Source organism: Lichenostomus cassidix, chromosome 9 (genome assembly GCF_008360975.1).
Source record: "Lichenostomus cassidix isolate B80296 chromosome 9, HeHo_3.0, whole genome shotgun sequence".
Taxonomy (NCBI): Eukaryota; Metazoa; Chordata; class Aves; order Passeriformes; family Meliphagidae; genus Lichenostomus; species Lichenostomus cassidix.
In genome coordinates, this window is record NC_139490.1 from 5,651,436 (window position 1) to 5,667,124 (window position 15,689).

Consider the following 15,689-nt stretch of genomic DNA (forward strand, 5'->3'; position numbering starts at 1 on the left):
TGGGTCGTCTGGTGGTTTATCCTCTAAATCAATACCTGCTATCAAATACACTGGTGCACAGCAGTATCTTACCTTCTTGTATCCCCTGTGACCTTTCTTCTTTGCTTTCTTATTGTCATTCAATGAGTAAGAGCATGCAAATCCACCATGAAAGGCATTTTACCAAATAATAGTCAATCCTACTTTATAAAGAAAGATTTATGATATTATTTCTGTTACTCGTTATTGGCTCCATTCCTCGGGATGATGAAGGACCTATCTTTATTAACCTCAGCTAGCTGAAAACATTTCATCTACGGGTTTTTCTGAAGAAATGCATCTCGGTAACTCATGATGGAAGGCATCTGTGCTGACCCATCAGCGCTGCTGTGACTTTCAATATATTATACTTAATAACAGATAAACATCCTTAGCCAGAAACAGAATCCTGCACTGCAGCTTGATTACATCTGCAAAGAACAGTGATTGCCCTGACTATTTGAATACAAAAACAGTGAGTGATGGCAAGCAAACACAATCTGTTTAGAGCCCTGCTGATGAAATACTTTCAGTGTTCAAACCAAGGGTTTGTCATTATTCCAAGGTGGTTTGTGCTCCCCCATGGATTGTAGCAGTTGTCCCTAATCTAGGTGGGGAGATGGTGAATACAGGGGCACCTGCAGCTGAACTTTGAACAAAGTTAAAGTGGGGCAGAATGGCTTCAAAAAGGATTGCTGGAACGATGTAGTCAAGAGGAACAGCCGCTGTGGATTTCTTCATGCCAAGGCTGGATGCTGCCTGGAAGATAATGTTTGGACAAATGTAACTATTGTGCTCAAGCAGAATGATTGTGAGTAAAAAATTACCATGATGCATTGCTGTTATTTGCTTTTAAACACATTTTAAAGAACTAATTGATGCCACTAAATTTGTTTTTAAGGAAAAATCCTTAATCGTGAACAAAGGTATTATAAAACTTAGTAAAAGACAGAAGCCTTTGATGACAAATTTATTTGTACCTTTGCTGCATTAGTAGCCTCTGTGTTTTGAGGACCTCTGGGAGCTTCACTTATATTGATTGGATGCTCCAGGTCTGCAGCAGGTCAGACTAGATGGATCTCCTGTAGATATCACCTGGGAGGCCACAGCTTGTACAGTGCAGGTAGCAGCATTCAGCTTCAAAGGCTCACTAGAATTTTAATGGGTAAATATTACAATAACAGGTTATTGTGGGATAGCCAGAGTCTCAATTCTTTCAAGGCCCATTAATTTAAAGGAAAATGGTGAGGAAAAACCCAAACCAAACCCCCATAAAACAAAACCAAAACACCCTAACCCATATCAAACCAAACCAAAATAACCTGTTCAATTATTTCAGATGTCTTCACCATTTTTCTTGTGACCAGAGTATTGTTATGATACTGTTGTGCTCTGATGTAGAAAGCAAACAATTTTCTTTTTTAGTGCTTAATTGATTTATATACAAACACATACATATACAGTATATCTTTCTGATGCAGTAAGCAAAGGGAAAAAAAGGAGCAAAACAGAGATTTTGGTGTGTTTGTTGTCAGGAAATGTCATGATTCATCTTTCATGAGCATCTGCAAATATGCATCTGCCAAATCTATTTTACTAAAAGCTTGTTCTCAGCCAAACATATTCTCACCCCAAGAGTACAACATTTTTGATTGACAAGTAGAAAAGGATTAATGATTGCTTGAATGTCTCTACAGATTCCCACACTCCCATTTTCTGCTGCACAATAGGAACAAGGACCATGATTCACTCTCACTGTCACATGGTAGGAATAACTTCATTGTTTGTCCAGTTCTGTACATATCCTTTTGAAGTGACACAAAAAAACCCAAACAAGGCCTTACAGGATGAAGGCTAGGGCTCACCTCAGTGGTTAGCTATGCTTAAAAAATTTACTTAGCTCCTAACTGCTATTTCCAGAGCATTGCATTCTAACCTGCATGAGGCACTGCTGATGAAATGACATTTATGCAAGCTGGTGTCATTCTTGGGCTGCTATTAAGAGGGTCTATGGCAGTCCAACAGGTAAAACTGTGGTAATTATCAGGGCTCATCGGGCCACACAGTTTCCTGTCGCTCCCTGATTTCATTCAGCTCTTGCTCTCACACTTAGACAAGATTTCCATTAAAGCTGTGCAATGAAATTGTAACCCATGTTTTAACAGGCTGAACACCGAAATTGCACTGGGGCATTAAACTAAAGTTTGATATTCTCTGATAAGGATATCCTTTGCCATTCTGTGATAACCTTTCAGTCTGAGACTAAATACTGCTGAGCACATGAAGTTGCTGGTGAGCATCCTGGAAGTTCTGAGCCACAGTCTGTTGGTTTTGGTTTTCATGAAGAGCAGGTGAGAGAAGGGAGAGGAACTGTTCTTATTTATTTTGGCAAGTTGTCAGGATCTTCTGAAATCAGCAAAGATTAAGCCCAAACCAGGGACATTGAACTTTATTGAAGGTCATTGAAATAACTTATGTCCCATTATTAGGATTAAAGCTCAGGTGTTTTTACATGCAGTGCTTCTCTCTAATCTTAAACCCCAGCTCATTTCAATATAGAAATAAAGGCATGCCCTCAAGATTGCAATTAAATGCAGATAACATGACATCATGGTTTGCCATGAGGATTATTTTGGGGTACTATAAATTATAAAGTATGGAAAGATCATCAATGATTTCTAAGTATCGTTTTGTAGTATGAGAAACTAGACCAAAAAAGCTCTTTTTCAACAGTATTTTTCTTCTTCATCCTTAGTGGTAAATTGACAACATTTCATTAATTAATTTCTACTGTGCTTCCTTCCTTGACAGGTCCATTTCTAATTTAATTTGGCTTTTTGCCAGAGAAAAAAGACTAACCTCATCTACTTTAATGTTTAATTGTATTTTTATCATCTCTCTAAAAGTAGCAAACCTATCAGTAAAATGGTTTGATGTGTGCAAATCCCCTGTAGCTGTCCACAAAAGCCATTTAGAAGGATTGCCCCTTTTACTCTTTTTTTTTAATTTTATTTTTTTATTTTATTTCTCTGCCTTCATGTAGAGTAAAAAAATATTCAAAACAACAACAGAACAACAGAACTCTGTGTGGTTCATTTCTTTTCTGCATGTGCTTTCTGTGCTGGAAATGCAAATACCTGTTTTGGCAAAGTCCCTCCCCATCCTGCTGCCCACCCCTCTGGGGTGCAGATTAGAGACATGGATGGTCTCCTGTATAGAAAGGATAAGTGAGTTAATAAAAAATAAAGTACATAGGAGGCCCGAGTAAATGGACCATATAATTTTTTCATGAACTGGTCTCTTAAGTTTCATTTTGCAAGGCATCATGATTTTCTACATATTTATGAAAATATGAAAGAGTGAACTCGACGCTTAATGTGAAATCTACTTAGCAATTTTAAGGAAGGCTGTATCTTGCTTTCCCTGTCAGAAACCCCAGAATATTTTGCAGGCACTACCATAAATGATAGCAAGATCTGTTTTGAGTTTCTGTGATACTGCAAAGCTTCCTCCAGAGCTCCTTGTCTCACAGAACAAGCCTGCATGCCAGTTTGTGCTGTTTGGTAACATGCAAGCAAAAATATTGTTAAACTGATCCTCAAGGATGGAATGTGAGACTTCAAGAATAAAAGTTGCTTAAGATTGATGTCATTGTATACATATAAAATAAAGTACAGCTCTTAAGAGAGATGGGTAAATATAAACTTTTGAAAAACTTATAAGAGTGGTTTTTATTTTTCCTAACATCCAAATGGTGTTTTCAATCTTGGAAGCTCTAAAGCAGTTTATAAAGATAATTAGGCATAAATGTCCCCATTTCACAGCTGTGCAAACAGAGGGAAACTGTTCTGTAACCTACTTACCAAAATCTTACAGAGGTAAGCAAATCTTGAGCCACCAGATTGCAAGCACTGGTTTGTTAAGATTTCCTTTGTGTGCCTGCTTCTTTTTAGCTAAATTAATTAACATTGATATATCAAAGCAGCAAAAGGAGACCTAGATCTCAAGCTCTTAAGATGACCTGTTTCATTTCTATGCAATGTTACATTTCTTTGATAAGACATCAGCTTCAGAACAATTCAATATAATTCAGTTCCCTGCCTTTGAATAGCATGAACATTTCCATTTCCACGTCTAGGGAGTTGTAAAGCAAGAGGTTCCTGTCTGTAGCACTGTGAGAGCATCACACATGGAGCAAGGAACCATCCAGGTGCTACCCAACCACCAGCTGCAAGGCACTGAGGAAAGGTGCTTGTAAACAGCCAGGCTTTGCAGCTTTCAAAGTACACAGCATATAGAATCCTGCTTTAGCAACATCTCCATGACAACTGCTTTAGAATTCATGCCACATAATATATAACTTTGCTGTTAAAAAAAAAAAAAGGAAAAAAAAAAAAGCCCTGCCAACATACTAACAAGGCCACATTCTTGAAAATTAAATGAACCTGAAAGATTTTTTTAGCAATCAATTAACCATTAAATAAAGCTTAAGGGACATTAGACGGTAAGAATGACAGTATTTATGGATTTGATGTGATCATGAAATCTCATTCTTTGCTTCTCCACCATTCTCACCATTTCAAATCCCCATAATTGATACTGATGCAACATTTCTGTCAATAGCTATAAAGGGAATGAGGAGCACAAAATGGCTCTATGGTGTTTAATGAGTAAATACAATCACACTGAGCTTCGTATTTCAGAATTTTTTGCTAATCAGTCTTGTTTTAAAAGAAAGAGTTTAAGTGTTTAAGCATATCAACAGGTTTGGGGATTGGCAAACAATAAAATGATGGCAAAGATAATGGAAAAATGTGTTCTAATGTGGTGAAAAGAATTAAAACTATTTAAATGCCTTTCCCAGTTATTGCTTCAATGCCAAGATAACCAAATAAAACTGCTGCTGTAAGATTAATAGACATCCGCAAAGGTGTGAAATGCAGTGTAATTTTAGTTCTGTAAATGTTTTGTTCTGAGACAACAGAAGTGTAGATAAATCGTGAGAGGGAGAAACAGATTCCAAATTTTTACTGGCCATATCCTACTTTAGGGGGCAGAAACATCCTATTAATTGTTTCAATTAACATCTCCTTGTTTCTACTTGGTAATTTTATTTTAAATAAAAAAACTTGACTTCCATCTTTCATAGCATAAAAAGGGGATTTGCCATCATAAGACCACTCAGTTGTTTTGAGATGACTTTTGCATTTGGAATTGTGTGCTATGTAGTATGGAATATGTATTGATTTCAGAATTGAGTAAGAGAAATTATGCAAGATATTAATAGGAAAGAATTATCAAATGACAAGTAAAAAAGTTCAGTTGGGTTATAAAATTCAGTTAAAGCAAAACCAAGGCAAAGAAACACATTCTAGAATGAGAAACACAAGTCCAAACTACAAGGACTTCCTCATGAGCCAAGTTACTGACTTAAGCTTACACATTTTAGCTACCAAAAAGACAAGCTTAACTCCCCAGTGAGACCTAATTCAGAAAAAATGACATTACTGGCCAAGTGTCAGCAGCTGTGCAGAGCTAATCCCAAAGCAGGGTGTGTTTAAATCAGAAACACATGATGATTTTGACTCTTTTCTATCTTTCCTTACTGCACTTCCTCCAGTGGATGAGAGGACAATTGAACTAAAACATCCAACAACAGTTCAGAATAGACTGATGTTTCACCCTTTTCTACAAGGTTCCAGGTATGAAGTATTATTTTGAGATTTATGTGACTCTGGAGCAGAATTTACATGCTTGGTCAACAGAGAGGTGGAACTTTGGTTTGAAAACAGAGTAAATCTGGTGCTTGAACCTGAGGAATTGAGGCAATTCCTTGTTTCATCTGTTCAGGGATATATATTAATGTATATTTTGGGGTTCTGTTTGTATTGACTGTTGTGTTCCTCAGTTCCTGGGGTTTGTGCTTCTGCAGAACACTCAGACTTTAGCAGCGGGGGAGTGCAAGAAGGGGAACATTTTGTACAGCATAAGGACAGTTTAGTTTTCCACAGCTAAAAATGATAAAATCTCCCAGGGGAGCTGAGCTGCATTTTTCTTTTAGACAACAAAAAAATAGGTTCCTCTCAGTAGATGCTACAGGGTCCATAGACAAACTTCTGCCTTCAGTTTTAGCAGCAGGTTGCATTAGAAATCCTTTAGTAAGGAATGAAGGAGGCCATTGCACACAAATATTGATAACAATGCAAAGGAAAATATGATAAATTTACAATTGATGAAAACAACAATATCAAAAATTCACAATTTTACTGTTTCCAGTTCCAGCCAGAGTGACTGGGGGTCTGAGCTCAGTGAGGTTGGGCTTTCCACTGCTAATAATATTGGTGTTTAATAAATAACAGTATGGAAAAGGCACTGTTGCTATAAGAGAAATAAATAGCTCAGGAAAAAAAATAAAAAATCGAGATACTGCTGCCTCTGCAACAGCCACTGGCTGCACCCACTGTAAAATGTAACTAATAACTAAATTGTCAGTTTTCATGGGTGCTAAAGAAACCAAGCAATGTCACACATGCAGATGTTTACTTTCCATTATCCTGGAAACCCCCAGTATGTATATATATCCTTGTGGTGCAATGTAAACTCCTTTCAAGATGACATTTAAGAGGAATTTAATCTGTATAGAGCACTAACAAACTGAAGCACAGTGGATTTATTCATTTAAGAGAATTATTCATTTAATTTTCACCATTTAGTATTTATATTCATTTACCATTCATTTATTCCCTTCATTTTTATTCATTTATTCATTTATCAAATATTCATTTTAATGGTTTTCATTATCACTATAGTAACTGTAGGGACAGATTTGCAATAATTTTATTCCTTAAATAGGTTTAGTCTTGGAAAATCTACAGAACAGGCTAAGGCCACTTACTCTGTCAGGTTAATTCCCTTGTCTCAGAAGTGTTTGTCTCTTTTTTCCTGTTGTTTCTTTACAACTCTCCCTTGTTTCTCTTAAATTCCTTTCTATGTTTTATGACAATAGCATAGTTCAGTGATATTAGACCAAATGCTTGACTGATGTGAAGTACTGAAATCTGAGCGTGTTATTCAGTGCTTTGCACACTGATTTGGTCTGCTTGTTTCTCCTCATATTTTTCTTTTCCCTGTATAATGGCTTTTCTTCTAAAATTCACCTCTCAGTCCCTTTTAATGCCAGTTTCATTTCTATGTAAATGACTCCCCTGCAAGCCAGGGAACAATGACCTTTTAAGCAACAAGTGTTTTGAACTGCAGCAGAAGAAAGTCTAAACCTCTGAAAACATTGAGTCCTGTATATTAATTTCCATTGAAGTACTGAGAAATCAGGTATTTGTTTTGTTTTGTTTTTTTTTAAAGACATTTTCATTTCTAATTTGAAAACAGTGGATGAGTAATATCTTTCAATTTCACTAAGCATCAGGTTGTGCTTTTGATGAGGAGAGCAAGGACTGGATCATCTGATCCCTTTTGTATAAGGCTAATGCTTTTGAGTTGGAATTCTAGTTCTTTGGGAATAGCTATATAGACTGATAAATGTTTATGCAGTTGACTCCTTGATGAACATTGCCAGTCACCTAAAAGGATATCTTTTGTGTTGTGAAACTTTGTCCTGGGGAGCAGGATATTCACAGCTGAACCCAGGCTTGTTCTTGGTGAAGGATTAAGTTGTTTGTGTTTTTACCCTTCCATCTTCAGTCCTAGAAAATATTTCTGTGATTGCTTTAGTGCTTCTTTGCATCACAGCTTCAAAACAGTGGCAGTATCTTGTCTTCTCTATCTAAACCTTTTCTTCCTTAATCAAACACTGAAACTCAATAATCTTTAGACAAATCAAAATTTAAACCATTCCCATCACATAATCTTTCACAGCATAACTGTGCTATGAGTTGTGTCAGAAACTTTGGTGCTGTGTCAGCAACAGAAACACAGCTGAAATACTTCATGATTGTTGGTTAGTACCTATATTTAACACCTGCATTTTTTATATTATTATTTATATCACCAGAATAGGAAAAAAACCCTCTATCCTCGTAGAAAGCATCATAAGCTGGGTATTCCCTACAATTCTATACAAAATAAACCAAACTGCTTCAGATATTTACATTCAGAAGGTTATCTTTGTTGCCAGAAGAGCTCGAAGTAATTTTCTTTACAATGAGATCTAAAGTTTGTAGAGTGGGTTGTGACTCTGCAGAAAAACCTCTTCACACCCCAACCTGAGGCTGTAACTCTAATTTTGAGAACGATTGCTCTGGAGGCTTTTTATCAGCTCCAAAAATGTCTTATCTCTGCTTGCTTTTAACTGCATAATAAGAGGTCATTTGAACTAGGTGATGTCGTCTTAAGGGTTTATAATCTAAAGCCCACAGTTCTCAATGAACATTCATTGATTTCAGGGACTCTGAATCCAGGTATTTATTCATAATATGTGGTGTTGGCTTAGTAAATTTAGTAGTATTAAGATATGAGGAAATGGGACTGCCTATTAAATCTCGACAAAAATATTCTGGTGGCATTTACTCTGTCAGATAAAGCCCTGGAATTCCTGTGAATCTAAATATTTTTCAGCAGTCTGCCTCTTTCATTAACCTCTGCCTGAGAAAGCAATCCTCTTTCCAGCTCACCTGCCCATCTCCTCCCAGCTCCTGAGAATTCCTGCAGCCCTGGAGAGGAAGTCCCAGGGCTTTTGCAGAGCTGCAGTGCCATCTGTGGGGTTAGAGCCTGCAGGAGCCTTGGGTTCCTCTTCCTGAGGCTGATTTCTCTCAGGCTGAACCTGGAAGGTTGGGCCCAGACACAGCATAAAACACCATTAATATAAATGTCTATTCTTCTTTACACTCCAAATAATTTTCTTCAAAATATTAGAACTTCCCAAAAAAAGTTTTGTTTTTTTTTTTAATCAGTCCATGAAACTTGGCCCCCCAAAAAATCACAGTGTAGATTCAATTAAGAGGAGACAGAGTTTATACTTTTTCATCTCATCCTCTCGTTTAGGGTTTGAATGAGTTTTATATTGGGGAGAGTTTCACTCTCCTCCCCCTCAGCAGAGACTGAAGTCAGTGGGAAGAGATCTGATGTGTTCTTTACCCCTCTGGTGTGTGCATGTATGTTTTTTCATTAAATCTGAACATTAACCTGATGGCCTTTAGGCACAATACTTTCTGAAAAACTTCAGCATGCTGATTATTGCTTGCTTTCCAACTCCAGATCCTCTTGCAAACACTACAGGGACCTCATTAAATTCTGCAGCTGTATTACCCTCTTTCTTTATTAACTTCCTTCAAATATCCTGCCGTGGTCTAATGTCTTCTCTTGTCAGCTTCACTCCACTTTATACACCTGAAGGAGACTTTATTGTTCTTATTTCCTTGCTCTGAAAACTTCATTCATAGCCAGTTTTGACTTCTCAGGATATTTTTTTTTTTTGCTCATCCCTCCATTATATCAGCCTTTGTAGTCCCTTGATATTATTCTGTGCTTTTTAGGCGTGACTTGCATTTTTTAATCATTATTTTAATTTCCTGATTGAAAGCTAAATAGGGCAAGCACTACAGCAGAAACAGATGGTTTTGTAATCTTTTCCCTTGTCCTAAAAAAAGGACAACTTGCCATAACATGAAAAAATAGTCTCCAAACCTGGAGAAACCTTCTCTTTATTTTTAGGAAGCTCTTAGTCCAGTGAGTAAACCAGTGGCTATAAAAGGCAGCCCAATTCACTGGTGTGACTAAAAGTCAGAGCCACAGCCACTCATTGCCTCTTGACTTTGGCCACAAGGACTTTGTATTGATTCCCCAATTCTTGCTTCCACTTCAGGCTCTCCTGACCTTCATGGCAAACGTTTGTATTGCAAGAAAGGTGAAAGATGCTTTTGTGAGGAACCTCTACCTATTATATCCAGGCTTACCCACATATCGGCCTGTCTGCAGAGACAAATTTCATCCTTAACTTTTTTTTACCAGTTTCAAGAGGTTTAGTTTTACACACTTCACCTGGACTGACGGTTACTTCTTCACATTATTTCCTATCTCTTATTGTTAGAGTTTGGACTTGTTGGGTCCTATCTTTGTGTCAGTCTCAGCAATAAATGAACATGTAAACATGCTTTGGTAAAATTAGGGATTGATTGGAAAAATTAATATTAATCTCCTCTTCATGAAAAGTTGGGAATTGTACAGACAGAAAAATTATTTCAAGAAAATAATACAGTAAAGGAACGTAACAATTATCTCATGCAGAGCCTCCTCAAGTCAGCATTTTAAAGAAGTCTGTATGTCTACTTCCCAGTACTCATGATGCTCAGTGCAATCTGTTAAACAAAGTCAACTAGGCAAGACTAATGCCAAATCAATTACAGCCACTAATGTCTCATACAACTACAGAGCAAAAATATTCGAAGTTGAATGTAGCATTCATTACAGGCAGCAATACATTCTTAATCTGAGCATCTGAAATTAAGTAGTCTGCTGAAGGGAGAATTTATCATATGGTAGGACTTTCCAGTGCTAGTGTTCCAAATATTTTCTTATGGTTCATTTCCTTATGGTTGCTAATGTTCCTGCCATGCTGAAATGGAACTTGGGTTGTTGTATTTTACAGTAAGTTGAATATTCTGTGTTTTACTGATCTAACAGGTCTCCATTCTAATCACTTAGAAACTGTTCCTGTTGATTTCAGAATATTTCTTGAATAAATCAGAATTAATTATGGGATGCAGATCTCAGCTTCTCAAACGATTCAGGGGGGTTTATTAGGAAAAAATAGATTCAAACATGCAGAAATTATTCCTACCTACAGAGAGGTATCAGTGTGATTATATTTTCACAGATTGATAAAGAGATCAAAGGAAATTCTTTGCTCTAGGATTTCCTTAGGTCAATTAATAGGTCAATTGCAGCTGCCCTGTGTTGACTTTACCACCACAGGATCCTCAACAGTCCAAGGAGCTGTGATGATACCAACACCACATTCCTTGCCTCTGTATTGAAGCTTTAAATGCTAAAGCTTGACCATACAATCTTGGAATGGTTTGGGTTAGAAGGGACCTTACAGATCACCTAATTCCACTTCCTGCCATGGGCAGGAACACCTTACACCATCCCAGGTTGCTCCAAGCCCTGTCCAGCCTGGCCTTGGACACTTCCAGGGATCCAGGGGCAGCCACAGCTTCTCTGGGCATCCTGTGCCAGTGCATCACCACCCTTCCCAATATGTAATCTAAATTTACCCTCTTTCAGCTTAAAGCAAATTCCCCTTGTCCTTTCACTACATGCACAAGAAAGATAAAAATACTTCCTAATCCTTTATTTTCCAGAATATCCATTAAGAGAGATATCATTTTAAAAGGCAGAAGATGTATCATTTTTGACTTTTTCTATCAGTTGGGTTCTCTGAGAATGTTATTCTCATTCTGGCTGCTTCTGCTGGTCAGTTCTCCCTAACCACATGACAAACCCCAATCTGTGTGAACTCAAAGCCAGGCCAAGAGCTGTGCAGGAAGGAAACCTGCAGAACACAAAATACTTTTCATCTGCACTCTGCCCTTACAGCTGTGTGTTTTGCTGTCACAGCACTGCTCAAACAGGGCCATAAATGTATAATTCAGGTCCAGCAGCAGGGTGGATGCATGACTCAGAAAGCACTCCCAGAAATCAGCCTGAAAACTTGTTTTCTTCAGAACTGGCTGCTTGTTTTTGTGCAGGGAGTAAGAACAAAGGATGAGCAGTGGAGATGGTTTCAGGCAAGGGCAGATCTAGAGGAGAGGCCAGTCTGGGGCCATCTGGTGTGTCAGCTCACAGGGAAAGTCAGGGGCTTGGAGTGCAGGGCCAAGGCAGTGACACCTACTAGAAACTGCTGCTGCTGACAAAGGGCTTGCACAATTTGCTACTATATATTCCTGCTACTATATATTCCTGGTCAAAGAGAATGAAAAAACTACTAAACGAACCTCTCAGGGTAAAAAATAAAATATTTAATTCTTTTTTATGGCTGTAAAGAATAAGAATAGAAAACAGAATTAGCACTCATTTTTAACAGCTCATCTTTACTCTCCCAGGATCCTGGGAAAACACCTGCTGAGAATCCTAGAACTCCCAAAAGATGCTGTACAGAGCTGACATCCTTTTCAGCTGTGGGACTCAGGAAATTTTTTTTTAATATCAGAAAAATTATGTTGTTTAAAGGAATATTTGAAATTTTTCTGAATTACTTAATTGTTGAAAAAACCCCTCTAAAAGCACTCTGTGTGTGTGTGACATTCCAACACCTTTTTTTCTAAGCTTAAACAAGCCCTTCAATATTTGCACATATGCTTATTTTGCTGTTTGTTTGATAGTTCTGGTGTGGTTTACTTAGGATTTTCCTGTATAAATAACTCAGCAAATGTGCACCATAACATAAGCATTGCAATGCAGATTTGTTTATAAGCTCTTAGAAGTTATAAAATATACTTTGAATTACTTTGTGTGTTTATATCTGCATCTTTGAACCTAGTCTGCTGTAAGGCTGAAGGTCCATGGCCCTCTGCCCTCGTGTCCCTGGCAGGAAGGTTGTCCCTGTGGCTTGGGTGACCTCAATCTGTCAGCTCCATCTCAGGGAATGTGTGAGAGTGTGGTTAACTCATCCCCTGGCATTGCACAGTGTGGAAGTTCTGGGCTCTCCAACAGCCTGTCAGGAATTCAGCAGATGAGATGTGTGAATCTGGGAGAGAAAGAGGGAAATTCTGGGCAAAACATTTTGTGTTTAGCGAGAGGCATTGCCTGACAAAACTCTGCCGCGTTGAAAATGTTTCCCATTCTAGTTCTGCTTCTTAAAAAACTAAATTTGCAACCAACTGCTGCGTGGTAAATGGATGTAAATCCTCACTTACATCAGAGCAGGCTGTGACACAACAATATCTTTGTTCCCAGGGAGCAGAGGAGTTGTGGCCAAAGCAGAGGTTTGCTCACATCCCAAGTGGTTAGGCTAACATTGTCACTGCTGTGCCATCAGTGCCAACCCAGAGCTTTGCTGAGCTCCAAAATTCTGGCTGTGAAAGAAAGCAAAATCTTAACACATTCCCAATTACTGTGATTCTTATCTTCGTTTTTGTAAGATATTATTGTCCTGCGCTACTTAGTTCTTTTATAGCTAGTTGTCAATACAGATTCTCCTCATTGTTATGATAGTTCTCCTCCCTTTTATGCCAATGTAAATAATTAACAGCTTTTCTGAAGTCAAGGAAATTAAATATGTTATTTTATCAATGCAAGTAAAAAAGAGAATCAAGACCCATATTTGTTTTATTCCTGGCTTTGCTTTCAGTGAAATTTTAGGTGCGGTAAATACCATTAAAAAAATAATAAAATCCTTGTTCCAACATTTCCAACATACAAGATAGCAGCAAAATATAGCTCTCTGAGTTTCTTTGTATCTCAGTGTGTATATAAAATTAGTACAGAGCTCCAGAAAGATATGAAATGAAAGAGCCTGTGCTATTTGCTGTGTCCTATTTTCACACACAAACAATTTCTGCCACCAAAAAATGCATGAAAGTTCAGAAATTTCAAGAGTCCCTGTGGTGCTGCAAGTTGTTTTTTTTCCTTCTAGTGTTTTTGGTGCTCTGAGTTTCTCCCAACTGGTGTAGGCATAAATCACTTATTTTTCTAAAGGGGGATTTTATTCTGTGAGAGCAATTTCTTTGAATTTCAACAGGATTGTACTAAAGAAAGTGCTACCTGCTCCCATTTTCAGTTTTTCAAAGGTATAGCCCATCCAGTGGGCAAGATCTCTTGTTCTCCAGGTACCCAGAGAAATTGACTGTTAAAAAGAAAAGGTAAACAAAAAACTCTCACCATATTTCAAAGGCTTTGTGCCTTAGATTCCTATGTGTAAATATAGCTTTGTGGATTTAATAGAAGAATTAATAAATTTCACAAATTAGTAGTATAATGTTAGGCTGGATATATAGTATATAAATTTAATGCCTTCCTATTAAAAGATCTCTCTCCTGGAAAATAACACAGGGCTCAGCAGGAAAAATAAGATGGAATTTCAGCCACTGGTAGAGTGTTTTTCTCCTCCTAGTCACTCCAGTAAATCTAGTTCCCAGGAAGCTCATCACGTGTGGCACTGAAGGTGTTCCAAGGCTCACGTGTCAAAAACCAGAGTGCAATCCTGCACGTGCATCTACTGAGATCTGCAGAGCACAACCAAGTTTATGGAGAAATTGATAGCAGCTTTAAAGGAAGTGCCTCCTTAACAAGAGCTCAGGAGTGCCATTGTGGGCATGCAGGGATGTGCAGTCAGAAATCTGCCAGCTGTCCAAGGGCTGAGCACAGCACTGGGCTGGGGACAGTCACCAGCACAGCACTTATCCAGGCTTATCCTGAGTGCTGGACAACCACATTGTAAATCCACAATAATTGAGAATCCCTCTCCTCTAAGGCTTCACCCCTCAAAGCAGAGCCATAAAAATTTTTGGAGAATGAAGTGAGCTCAGTTACCTCTGCTCTCATGCCCAGCAATGTCTTTACACCTAAGCAGTCACTCCTGCATTGCTGACAAACTCCCTTTCCATTTTAGCTTTGACTTTAAAAAAATATATTATTTTTTTCTAAAATTTGGGTTGTTGTAGCGAGTTCTGTACTCCTAGTCCTAATAGATGGTGGCCTGTGACTGGAGCAATTTAATCTCTGAGTGTCCCCTTTTAGTTCTCATTTTTGCCTAAAGGCAAAGATTTCATTATGGTGCATGGCCATGCTGAACTGTGTGTTAGCCCAGCTCCTCCTGCCCAGTGTTTTGCATAAACAAGGTGAGAATCACAGTCCCCAAATCCTTTATCAGCTGGCAGCACAATCCTTTGAAAATCCTTTTCTAGCTTGTGGTGATATGTTCTGTTTTACGATGAATCCACTCAGGACTTCGCCAAGGGCTTTGAGGGGAAGGACAAGGTATGAATATAGAGAGATTTGAGATTTTTTGGGGCATTAATTAGATTGGCTTTCCTTAAAATTCAGTGTTGAAGGGGCTCAGTGGAGGGCCAAGAGCTGCTGTCAGTGTGTGCAGGTTGGGCATGGCAGCTCTTCCTTCAGGGATAATTCACATCCCAGCTCTACTGCCAGGACAGGACACTCCAGAGAATGTGCTGGAAATCAGCTGAAGTCAACACAATTGTGCCAAGTGCCACACCTTTTGTCTCTATTAAAATAAATATATTAAAATAATACATATGGGCTATAGTATATATATAATAGCATATAATATCTATATTAAAATAAAATCTGCTCTTCCGATCTGCTGCATTATTCTTCCAAAACCTCTTATTTGCAAGTTACTAATGGAGCAAAGTCATATTCATTTAGAGAGGAAAGTTCCCAGTGGAAGTTCAAAATGTTTGTAAGGACATCATGTTTCCAAAACCACATTTTCATGTTGTAACCAAGATTTGGCTCAACTTCACCTAGCTGAGTGTGAAGTTTTTGTTGTTGCCTGGTGACTGGCAACCCCCCAAAAATGTAGTAAATAAACACACAGTAAGGAGTCCAGAATGAGCAAGATTCACAGCTACTTTCCTCCAGTAGTAAAAACCTTGCCACTAAAATATGATGGTACTGGTAGTTTGTTGCATTTTTGTCTTGTTTCTCTTTGGCAGATCTTTAATAGTTGTCACCTGAGTATTCACAGCACAGTA

General features: G+C 38.1%; 1 long non-coding RNA gene across 1 annotated transcript; it reads left to right on the forward strand.

The window, feature by feature from the left end:
• Positions 1 to 5,610: 5,610 nt before the first annotated feature.
• Positions 5,611 to 15,231, forward strand: LOC146433112 (uncharacterized). The gene is made up of 3 exons (XR_014853919.1): positions 5,611 to 5,720; positions 13,751 to 13,832; positions 14,023 to 15,231. It is a non-coding gene; the product is annotated as an uncharacterized LOC146433112 (long non-coding RNA).
• The last annotated feature ends 458 nt before the right edge of the window (positions 15,232 to 15,689 follow it).